This window comes from Pezoporus wallicus, unplaced genomic scaffold (genome assembly GCF_028554395.1).
Source record: "Pezoporus wallicus isolate ANWC-B61680 ecotype Strahan unplaced genomic scaffold, APGP_CSIRO_Pwel_v1 contig_8787, whole genome shotgun sequence".
NCBI classification, from domain to species: domain Eukaryota; kingdom Metazoa; phylum Chordata; class Aves; order Psittaciformes; family Psittacidae; genus Pezoporus; species Pezoporus wallicus.
Genome location: NW_026638420.1, coordinates 195387 through 207637, shown reverse-complemented (window position 1 = coordinate 207637; position 12251 = coordinate 195387). Strand labels below are relative to the sequence as shown.

Sequence of the window (12251 nt, the reverse complement as noted above, 5' to 3'; positions counted from 1 at the left end):
AGTCTTGGCACCTTTAAACATCTGTACCTTCAGGGCCCCAGGATTAAAGATCACCTCACAGATAGAGCCACAACTTGAACTTCGCATGGGTTACAGTGACAATCCACAGCTCCTGCACTCAGATCCATCAGGAATGCCAAACCTTTTGGGGCTTGTTTTTCCTTAAAAGGGAAGCACAGACAGGTGGGACTGATAAAAACATGGAAATCAAACGGATTTTCCAAAGGGCAACCAAGGGGTTTGCAAGTTTACGCCTCCAGTTCCTAGTTAAGATGCACACAGTGTTTAAGGGGTACATAAAAGTCTCTTCATAGAGCAAACAGAGGCAGACCCAGCACAAGCAATGTGATTTCTATTCCCATACAAAGTCCAACAGCACGTCCATACAAAGCAGATATTTTGGGTCATAACTATGTTGTCCATTTTGACAGTTCCCTGAGAAGTTAAACTCTGCCAGAGTTTAGTAGAAGACAAACACAGAGCTGCTGCTGAAGGAAAGTCTTAACATTACTGAACAGGCTGATATCGACATTCTTTTTTCCTTTTTAATGGAAGGTATTTTGCTTTACCCCATTTCTCTATTTTTTTTTATGCAACTTTTTGGCAGTGGAGGATTTTCATCCTTCCCACTTTTCCCCCTGGAGCAGCACGTTTCTCAATTTCAACCACTCAGACCATACCTTGTTGCACAACTGCTCCTTTCTAGGGCTCTAGAAAAGGAACAGGGGGCACAGCACAGTGAAGTCTGACTTTCTCAGCACCCACATCCTAACAGCAATTGAACTGTCAGGGGCTTAAAGCAACCCCTGTTTCTGTGTGACTTCTGATTTTGCAGCTAGCAGGCAAAGGACCTTAAGTTAAAATGGAATTCGGATCAAATCTGGTTTTTACAGGTCAGTGCTACCAAAATCTATACATAATCCATACCCTCACGTCATTTTGACTCTTAGCACGTTATAGAAGGAGTGAAATTTGTGTAAACCAGATGGTAACTCCCAAATCTCTTCTTTAAATGCAGATTTAAAGAGGACTGTTTCTCCTACTCCTTTCTGAGGAGCTTTAGTTACAGAAGTTCCAGGCGACATACATTATTTACCACGTAGCAGATGCTGCTCAAGTTTCTCGTCCCCATTAGCTGTCCCTGGCCTGCCTGTCCGCTGCAGCCTGACACACACATTGAGGGCTGAGCAGTAACTTCAGCAGCACCTCTAAGAACCCCACGTAACTTTCATGACACAGAAAGCTAACACCTGGGCCAACAAATAACTTCACCCTGATAACGTTGCCTATTTAGAGAAGCTCTCCACTTCCGCCCACTGGAGATACATGTTTCAACGTAACAAACCCAAGCCATTAAAGACTTTGCCTTTCCAAAAGCCACTTCCTGCAATTTCATTATCTCCCAACCACGACTATGTTAAAAACACTCTGCCTGACCGCACAAAGCACAGCCTCTTCCTCCTGTCCATCCAGAACGCAGCAGGGCGGAAGGACAGCCGGCAGCACGAAGTTTTACCCTGGCAGGCAAGAATCAAGCCTTTCCCACCTTGGCCCAGGTTATACTTACCCTCAGAACCTTTTAACCCACCCCACCGAGATGTGCTGCTTCCAGCACACGGCTCTGCAACACTCCAGCATCCCAGAAGCTGTCCAGAGCACCTCTGCTGATCACAGTGCTGTTTCCCACCTGGAGCTGGGGCTGTAAGAGCCATTGGGACCTGCAGACTCAGCAACCACCATTCCCCCGTCCATCCAGAACACAGCAGGGCGGAAGGACAGCCGGCAGCACGAAGTTTTGCCCTGGCAGGCAAGAATCAAGCCTTTCCCACCTTGGCCCAGGTTATACTTACCCTCAGAACCTTGCCTCTAACACGCCGTTTAACCCACCCCACCGAGATGTGCTGCTTCCAGCACACAGCGCTGCAACACTCCGGCATCCCAGGAGCCGTACAGAGCACCGCTGGCGATCACGGTGCTGTTTCCCACCTGGAGCTGGGGCTGTTAAGAGCCATCGGGACCCGCAGACTCAGCAACCACCATTCCAAGCGGCAACTGAAGCCTGTCCCAAGCACAGCGGCAGGTAGCGATGCCCAGACCGGGCACAGGGCTGAACAGCCTGGCAACACCCCAGCTGCACGCTCTCAGGGCGATGTATCCTTTACTTCCATAAGCATGCGGCTCACTGCGACCCTAAACGAGGGCTCCTACACCCAGGGCGCGGTAAACCCGCATCACTGGAGCACCTTCAGCCCCCGCTAACTGCGGGAGCCCGCGGGGCCGCCCCGAGCACTGACCGACTCCGTGGGTCACACCCACCCCTCCGCACAGCGGCGGCCGCTCGCGGTGCCGCCAGCCCGCAGCGCCCATCCCATCTCCCGTGGCAGCCAAACCCACCTCGGGCCGGGGGCTCGGGCCTCCGTTCCGGGGAGGGAAACCGCCTCGTCCACCGGGCGCAGGCCACGCAGCCCCGGCGGGGGAAGCCTGCGGCTCCCGCTCGCCCCAGCCCGCAGGCTCCCCCCGCCGGGGCTGCGTGAAGCGGGGCACCCCCAGCCCGCACCCCCGCCCCTCGGCACCTGCCGCGGCCGCCTCATTGCCTCACGGCCCGCGGGGCCCTGCCCTCCCGCCGCCGCCATCCCGCCTCGCCTCACCTCAGCCGCCGCCGCCGCCGCCGCCCGCGACGTAGGCCCAAGGCCGCCGCCGCCTCCATGCCGGGGGCCTGGCGGCCCCCCGATTCTCTAACACCGCCTCCGCCCGTGCAGGGGCCGCCCCCGCCCGTGCCGGGCCGCCCACTGCGTCAGCTTCGTAAGGACCGCTACGCGGCGCGCCCCCTGGCGGGCCTGCGGCGGCGGTGCGGGCGGGACGCGAGGAGCGGCTGCCGGTAACGGGGATCGAGCCCTGGTCCTGCCGCTGGCCCCCGGGGCCCCCACACCAGCAGCATCTTGCTGGGCACCAGGGCCACAACCCCCTTGAGGGCGCCGGCTCCCTCCCCACTGCCAGCGCAGCCCCACAGCCAGAGCTCCACTTAACCCCACTCCAAGCATGAAGCAGCTTCGTGCCCCAAAACACATCACTGATGGACAGAAGCCAAACACACCTGGCTCTCCCAGCATCCCTTCCCCGGTAAGAACACCGTGGAAGCCTCTTCATGGACCCTCCCAGACTCGCATATTCACTTACCAACTAAATCCTCATTAGGATGGACACATCTTAACAGCCTTCCCTCACTCGTGGCATTGCAGTGGTGGAAGGACAGCGGTGGCCTGGGGTGGACACAGCAAGGACTCAGCAAGTACCAAAGTATCAGCCAAGAACGTTATGGAATGGGTTGGGTTGGAAGGGACCTTAAAGCTCATCCAGCTCCAACCCCAACCCCTTCCACTGGAGCAGCTTGCTCCAAGCCCCTGTGTCCAACCTGCCCTTGAGCACTGCCAGGGATGGGGCAGCCACAGCTTCTCTGGGCACCCTGTGCCAGCGCCTCAGCACCCTCACAGGGAAGAGCTTCTGCCTCAGAGCTCAGCTCAGTCTCCCCTCGGGCAGGTTCAAGCCATTCCCCTTGGCCTGTCCCAAGCCCCTCTCCAGGTTTCCTGCAGCCCCTTTAGGCACTGGAGCTGCTCTCAGGTCTCCCCTTCAGGAGCCTTCTCTTGTCCAGGCTGCCCCAGCCCAGCTCTCTCAGCCTGGCTCCAGAGCAGAGCTGCTCCAGCCCTCCCAGCATCTCCGTGGCCTCCTCTGGCCTCACTCAACAGCTCCACATCTAGAGCTGCCCAAGGCTGAACTCAATCCTCCAGGTCATATTTTAGATGCTGCTATTGCACAAGACCAGAAAAGCAGCAAAAAGAGCCTCCTGTGGGCAGAAACGCGTGTCCCAGAAAACAGTTCAGCTCATCCAGCAGGGAATAGCAGCACATACCCATCTGTCCATTCCTCCTTAAAGCAAGTAGAGCAGCCTTCAAACGGTCTGCTCGGTGAAATCACCGTACCTTGAAAATAAAATAGCCTGACAGTGCTCTAGGTGGTAGAAAAACATCCAGCAAAGGCTTTGAAGCCCCGGGATTCGTTTCTCCTGAGGGCTTTGTGTACTGTTCAGGCATCAAAACCACACTCACGCTCATTTTAAGTCCCTTTATCTCTCCAGACAGGTGCAAAGTGGCTCAGGTTTAGATGAAAAGCTGGTGCCAAATATAGTATTTAGCCAAAACCATTTTATCCTTCCAAGGTCTTCCCCTCCAGCGTGAGCCATTGTCAGCAGAGCCAGCGCCATCCCGGTGGGCAGACATTCCTGGAACCTGGAGCAGACAGGAGCAGGAACGTCAGGAAAACCATAAGCAACTGCTTAACTGATGAAAATATAATCAGTAGGGGCTTTATTCCCAGTGCTTCCCAGTACATTCCAGCCTGGATGCTGCCAATTGATGTGTCCAAGCTATTAAACCGGTGCAGCTCAGGCTTTCTGCTTGCGATGCTCAGATGTCCGTATCTAACTCAGCTCCACGAGAGCTGCTGCTTATCAAAGGCCAGCCTGTATTTAGAGCACAGCCCTATCCATGGAGCACATCCCAGCCAGGAGCAGCTCTTCATTCCACACTCCTCTATGGCAGGGACACAACTTACACCCCAATGTGGGCTTTGCTTCGTGTTGACCTGTTTCCTTAGCGCTCCCTCAGGACTTCACACCCCTCAACGAAGGGCACTGCCCTCTCGTTGCACGCAATGGGAGAAGGGGGCAGAGCCCTCACAGTAATAACTCCTCACGAGCACCAAAGCTACACAAGGCATCCATTTGAGTGCATCACAGGAGAGGTGGGATGCTCGCTAAGCCCCAGTGAACCTGGTCCCCACCTACATCCTCCGCAGCACGAACATCAACTTGGGAGCATCCCAACCTGGGGAGAACGAAAGATTTGGGGTTTGAGTGCCCAGGGCAACGGCACAGAGGTGTCAGCGATAAGTCCTACACCTTAAGAGGGACCTAGGAGAGCAGAGACATCCATCAGCGGGGTTATCATAGCGGCTACCTCGGATACATGCCTATTACGGCACGCTTAACCCAGCTTGCTTTATTGCCTCTCCATCAGGACATCACCTCTGCTGACACCGCACTGTGAGTTTCACTATAAAACCCTCAGCACCAGCACTGCCTTAATAAATTGCTGGCCCTCATCATCCCTGCTCACTCTTCGATTGCTCTGCAGCCAAGCTGGACTGAAGAATAAGCCAGGAACGTGAAGGAAGGGGACATTCTGTGTTGTTCTTTAAGCCGGAGTACATCATACTTCAACCCGACAGACAGGTACAGAGCTGCTGTCACCGCAGCCTTGGAACTGCCGATATCGGCTCTCCAGGACAAGAACTTGGATCATTGCAAGCAGCCTTGGCAAAGCTCCGGGGATCTTTAGCATCCCAGCAATGCACAGGGAGGATGCGGTCCACAGCAAAGGCATCCGGCTCTGCCCTGTGACAAAATTGAGGGTGAGCTTGCAGCCCAGAAACCAACCATATCCTGGGCTGCATCCAAAGCAGCGTGACCAGCAGGTCCAAGGAGGTGATCCTGCCCCTCTGCTCTGCTCTCGTGAGACCTCACCTGGAGCATTGTGTGCAGTTCTGGGGTCCTCAACATAAAAAGGACATGGAACTGTTGGAACAAGGCCAGAGGAGGCCACGAGGATGCTCAGGGACTGGAGCACCTCCTGTATGAAGACAGGCTGAGGAAGTTGGGGCTGTTCAGCCTGGAGAAGAGAAGGCTGCGTGGAGACCTCAGAGCAGCTTCCAGTATCTGAAGGGGGCCTATAGGGATGGTGGGGAGGGACTCTTCATTAGGGACTGCAGTGACAGGACAAGGGGTAACGGGTTCAAACTGAAACAGGGGAAGTTTAGATTGGATCTAAGGAGGAAATTCTTTCCTGTGAGGGTGCTGAGGCACTGGAATGGGTTGCCCAGGGAGGTTGTGAATGCTCCATCCCTGGCAGTGTTCAAGGCCACATTGGACAGAGCCTTGGGTGACCTGGTTTAGTGTGAGGTGTCCCTGCCCATGGCAGGGGGGTTGGAACCGGATGAACTTAAGGTCCTTTCCCACCCTAACTGTTCTATGATTCAATGATTCCAGGATCAAGGATCACATTCTCCTAAGCCTAAAAGCAACACAAAGCCCTCTGTAGGAAATTTGGGAAAGTAACAAGGCTCCCAAAGGCACAAACCCGGGAGCCATCAGCTGCCCAAGCTAGCTGTGGGCATGGGGAGCTTTGGAGTGTTGGTGTCGTTCAGTTTGGTTTCGTTCCTGCCACCCCCAAGCACAGCACATCCAATCCCACCGCTCTCCCATCCCGCTCCTGCTCGCTTCCCAGTTGGAAGCAGACAGCTCAGTCCTGCTGTTGTAGCGAGCCCTGCTCCTCCTCGAGCTCCATGCTGCCAGATTCCCAAAGCTGCTCCATAAGGATTACAATCAAATCATATGGAAATACATTAACAAGCCTCTATGGGCTCATCTGGGAGCACGGCAGCCTCCTTGACACAGGGATTCAAACACCAGGGGTACCCAACCGCCTTCTGTCTCCTGTTCAAGCACTGCTAAGCACCAGACCACGGTGGCCCCCATCACCCCTACAGGCACTGCAGGTGTTGTGGCAGCTTCATTTCTCCTTCCTTGCAGGCTAAAACTGCCTTGAGATCCCCTTTTGTACAGCACAAACTCTCACCATCAAGAGATCATCCCACAGCTTCTTCCACTGCACACAGAGAGGCTTTGGACAAGGGAAATAGGGGATGGTTTTAAACTGAAAGACAGGGGACTGAGATGAGCTCTGAGGCAGAAGCTCTTCCCTGTGAGGGTGCTGAGGCGCTGGCACAGGGTGCCCAGAGAAGCTGTGGCTGCCCCATCCCTGGCAGTGTTCAAGGCCAGGTTGGACACAGGGGCTTGGAGCAAGCTGCTCCAGTGGAAGGGGTTGGGGTTGGAGCTGGATGAGCTTTAAGCTCCCTTCCAACCCAAACCATTCCAGGATTAAGCTCCCCATCCCCACCATCTCTCCGGGTCCTTCATTGCCCGCTATCGCATCTCCCCAGCAGCCTGCTCTGCCTCAACAGCCACAGAAGCAGCTGTAATCCCCACACAAAGCCACCCCCACCTCCCACACCGGCCCCTCTGCCTCTTCCCTGGCACCAGAGCCCAGTGTTAATGCCCTACAGCAGGACCAGCTGCTGCAGCGCTGCAGATAAACTGCATTACTCAGATCCTGCCTAACAGGCATTGTCCTGACAAAGGTGTTTCTCCTGTGCTCAGCATGTCTTATGCTAAAATGTTCCTCAAGATGAGTCAGGGCCTTCTCCAGGCACCAGGACATGCTTTGGAGGACACAGCATGCATCACGCTATGTCCCTACTCCCATGTCCCCACATCACATTCAGGGCTCTGCATCCAGCCTCCGCTCCTGTTAAAGTGATGCTCAGCGGCATTCGACAACCAAGCAACCAGCTGTGGTACCCAAGTGAAGCCCAGGCAGTTGCACAAAGCAAAACGGGGATGCTGTCAAGTCAAACTCCACAGGGCACCCCAGGAGAGGTTTGATTCCTGCTGAGGGCAAACACAAGCTCCCATTCGATGCAAGCTGGGTGCATTGTCCCCTTTTGTGCCTTCCAAAAGACAAGAGGCTGGGTTAACCTGGAGCAGCCCAGGGGGCTGGATCTGCTCCTGTGTGCATGGGCACCTAAACCAAGTTCATCCCTGCTGTAAGCCAAGGCTCGTTTCAGAGATGAAATGACCCAGGGAGAGATGCTCTGAAGCGGTTGCTCCATTCCTGGAAGTATCCAAGGGCAGGCTGGATGGGGCTTGGAGCAAGCTGCTCTAGTGGAAGGTGTCCCTGCCCGTGGCACGGGGTTGGAACTGGATGAGCTTTAAGGTCCCTTCCAACACAACGCGTTCCATGAGCCTATCTAAGTGACACATGAAGAGACCATTACAGAGCTGTGGGGCATCCCTCAATTCCCACCACAGGTGAGCAGGGCAGAGCATCGCTGGCCCGTTCCCAGCTCCTTCCCTTGGGCACAGCCCTTTCACCCCAGCAGACACCACCCTGCTCAGCTGCCCCTTTTGCCCACCCAGCTCTGCCCTGGAGGTGAAGCCACCTTCCCAGCCACAGAGCTGCTTCCTTGGGCTCGCTTCGCACGATCCCTGCTTCCTACAGCTCACCTCCCCGCAGGGCCCTCCATGCCTTTACCCTGCTGTGAGTTTGCCTTTGCCACGTAGCAGATGCATACACGTGCACCACGGATTGGCTTTAATAGACAGCCTAGAAACCATTCCCCCCCACCCCAGGTTGCATTCAGTAACTCAGCACAGCCCTCGCTGCTAATGATTCCAAGCACAAGCTCATCCTCCAGCTGCTTTGCTATATTTGTGCCAGATCTAACTATGGAAGCCAAGCCTCAAAGACTTGCTCTACATCCCGCCAGCACTTTCTCCCCCCCCCCCCCTTCCCAAGGACATTATCCAGCATTAGCCAAGCTGTGGCTCTTCAGCCCAGAGATTCCTCACTGGTAAATGGCCATCTCCGCTGCAGAGGAGCATTAAATAACCCTCCATTGGGCTTCTCACCACTGCTGAGGCTGCTCAGCAAAGCCCAGGGCCTTTTTCCTGCTCAGCAGCTGCAGGTGGCCTCTCCATCACACAGCAGCAGCGCTCAGGGCTCCTGGTGCATTTGCCATCATCCTCCAGCTCTGTCACATGTCTCCTCTTGGATGAACCCCTCGTTTCCTCACAAGCCATGGGCTGGAGTTTGCTTTTCCAGCCTCGTGGCTCTGCAGAGAAAGGCAAACCAAGGAGAGAAATGAGCTCGAAAGGCTCAGAGGGGACTAAAATACAAACCCACAAGCTCCTGATCCCGAGGACCTGACTCATGGTGTTGTGCTTGCAGTGCTGGCAGCTCAGCAGAGCATCCGGAGCATCCTATCTCCATCCCAGCATCAGTTCAGGTGCGATAACACATCATATTCCTTATCTGCTTGACCCCACACCCCCCCCCAAATTCCTACATGCTCTTATTCCTCCTCACCACCCACCTCTCAAATGCCCTTGGCTCCATCCTCCTTGCTAAAGCCTCGCTTGGAAGGAGAGCTCCAGCCCAGAAATGAATCAGGAGTTTTAACAGGAGCCTTAGGGATGTGGGATGCATTCACCCCCACACGCAGGAGGGCTGGCCCTATCCCAGGGCTCAGGTGGCATTAACACCACTTCCCTGCGGGGGGATGCTGCCTGAGATAGCAAACCAGGAGACTTTACCCTAAGGGCTGACCAGGCTGCTTCCTGCTTGTCAGACGCTTGCTAACCCCCTGTGACAGGGATGGCTGCAAGCAGGATAGGGAAGTTTATGGTTCAGCTGTGTTGTGCCTGTCAGCGCTGGAGAGAAGCACTTGCAAGAGAGCACCAAGTCTGCCTCTTCCTCACCAAGCAGCACCTGCAGCCTCCCAGGCTCTCTAGGAAGCAAGAGGGGCCAGGAATACGCTGTTGGATGCGGGCAGAGCACAGAGGATGTGGATGATGCAAGGAGGATGCCGACCCTCCCTACTTGCCGTGTCTCTGGACATCAGACAGATGCAATTAGAAGCAGCAGCTGGAGCCAGAGCACTTGGATAACTTCATTAGGCCAAATCCCTTCTCTGCACACTCAGGAACCGGTGCTTGCTTCCAAGGGTGATTCTTAGCAGGGCTGAAGCATCTGGACCAAACCAGAAGGGTTCACATTAAGGATTTCTCTCTCTGGCTCTGCTCCGGGCTCCTTGCCCACTGCTCACACCTCCTGCAGAGCCATCCCTCAGTTCTCCAGGACCTCAAAGACCTTTCTAACCCACTTGGCTTTAGCCCAGCTCAGAACCGCCCAATGGGGAGGGCTCTGCTCTAGCCTGGGGATGGAGCATCCCATTGCGATCCTAATCCTCTTCACAGTACACAGCTCCCCCAGCAAAAAGTGCACAGAGGTGTTGGGATCTCAGCCCATCAGGCAGGTGGGAGAGGGACCTAGGAGCAAAGCAGAGGTTGCTATGAAGACCAGTATTCCTAGAATAGTTATCCCATGGAGAATTCCCAGTTTTCCCTTGCAGAGCATTGCATCCTCCCTCGCTTGAATGCAGCTTGTTCAATACTTACAGCATCAACTGAGGTGTTATCACAGGGCTCGAGTCTCCATGATGGCCTTGGTTTGGCAGAGGGCATCCTTCCTCCCAGTGGGTTTCTCCTCCAGGACCTTTCTGGCAGAGCCCTGCTGGGCCACAGTGAGAGATGCGTGGCAGGGTTTGGGATGCGCCAACACCCTTATCCTTGCTCCAGGAGCACAAAACGAGCCCAGCTGAGGTAGTGCATCCAGGTGGCCTCTTGGAGCTGCCCTCACCACCCAGAACCTGTTTATGATGGGAGAAGAGCAGCAAACCCCAGGCTGATTCTTCCTGGTGCACCTTTGGGTCAAACAACAGCATGGAGAAAGAGCAAGGAGGAGCTGGAGCCAGGGCGCTGGATCCCTCTGCGAGGAGCAGAAACAGCACAAGGCAGGTCAGATGTGAGCAGGCAACGCTGGAAAGGAGATTGCTCAGCTCTGTTGGCCATGCCCAGAGATGATGGGTGGGCAAGTGTTGAGAGATGAGGCGGGGGGGGAGCATTCCCCTCAGTTTAAGTCACAGCTCTGTTATTGTGGCAGTCGGTAGCTCGGTACCTCCATCACCAAACTAACACGTGGCACAGCTCCGGATCCAAAGGCTCTTCCCCTGCATCCCAACGAGTCAGAGCCCAGATGTGCCACGGAAATAGCGCCGGTGCCTGCTCCATCCTCGAAAGCACGACACAAGCAGCACATGGATCAGGATGAGGTGAAGGAACTGGAGAAGATCAGGCTGGAAAGGAAGAGCCAGCAGGGAAGCCAGAGCCTGCTCAGAACGTGAGCAAACAGAGCCCATCCAAACATGCCTATGGCTGCATCCCCTGCGTGGGAAGGCATCGTGTTCCCAGGGAAAGAGCCTGTGACACGGTGACAGGCAAGAGGCATGATCCAGAGAGGCAAAAAGGGAAACAAGAGAGGGGCTGACAGTCAGGATCTGCTTCAGATCCTTAATGAAGGAGACAAGGACGGATGGTTGCTAGGGGAAATGGGACAGATGGCTGGCACGGGGAACTTGCTGACTCCTAAAACTCTTTTAAGGGGAGGGGGGGGGTTGATGAAGGGGAGCAGGCGCTCACACAGCGGTGAGGCTGAGATGATGACCACGTCCTCCTGCCCCACCACCTCCGAGTGTCAGCGTGGATCATCTCAGAACGGAAAAGGTCACGCTGGCAGCAGGAGACAAGAGGCATTTGTGCTTCTGCTCATCAGGAGCTCTGCCCCCATTCCCCTCGCCAGCCCTTCATCCCCCTCCTCTTCGCCACAGGCCACAGCCACCAGCATCATTCCCCGTGCTGGGCGCTCCACAGGCAAGCCCCAGCATGGCCACGCAGCAGCACCCAGGTGAAGTCACAGCTCCGAGAGAGGAGAGAGCCACGGGGATGCTGGCTCTGGAGACCAGGCTGTCTGTAAAATACCATCGCTCCTGGACACGCTGTCTCTGAGATGCATTTACACCTCTCCCTGACATTTAAAACCATCTGAGCCTTTTGGCTTCTGCTGCTGTCATCCCTGTGCCAGGTCTTTTCTGGCTCTGGAAGTCTCCAACTTGATTTCCCTGCAAAGACAAGGCTCCCAACAGGTCTCAAACCGCCGCGGCAGGGCAAGGGGAAAGCAGGCGGGAGCTGCCGCTACCGCGGCGTTTGCTGGGCTGGGAGGGTGCCAAGAGCCTGTCAAATCCTGACGGCCATAAACAAGGCTCTGAAGGAAAGAGCTGGAAAGAAAACCCCATCCCAAAGCTTGGCAGCCGAGGCAGCAGAGCTCGGAATGAGGCACGCACGGAACAGAGCAGCTCTGTGCTGGGGTTGGAGGGGTGCGAGTCCCATAGGGAACGCTGTTGGTTTGGGGAACCTCTGCATCCCTCAGGCTGGACCAGGCTGCTTCCAGTCAACAGCCACAGGGTGTAAAAGAGGGACCTGTCCCCCATCCAAACTCCCATCACAGGCACCTCCTGGACCTGAAATCAACCCCAGAAGGTCCATGAGGAGCTGCAGATCTCAGTAAGCACCCACATGGGACCTGCACCAAGCACTTGTTCCCCGTGAACCCACGTCTGTGCGCATGGACTAGACAGACACACGCAATCTGTGCACACAGAACAGACACAGACACACACAGCCT

General features: G+C 55.5%; 1 protein-coding gene across 3 annotated transcripts in view; it reads right to left on the bottom strand.

Annotated features, from left to right (window-relative positions):
- Nucleotides 1-2805, bottom strand: part of DAGLA (diacylglycerol lipase alpha) — a 70717-nt gene extending 67912 nt beyond the window's left edge. For all 3 annotated transcript variants that reach the window (XR_008972311.1, XM_057410638.1, XM_057410633.1), the window contains exon 1: nt 2649-2805. The gene's annotated coding sequence lies outside the window, so the exon portion shown is untranslated. The remainder of the gene's footprint in view (nt 1-2648) is intronic.
- Between the last annotated feature and the right edge of the window lie 9446 nt (nt 2806-12251).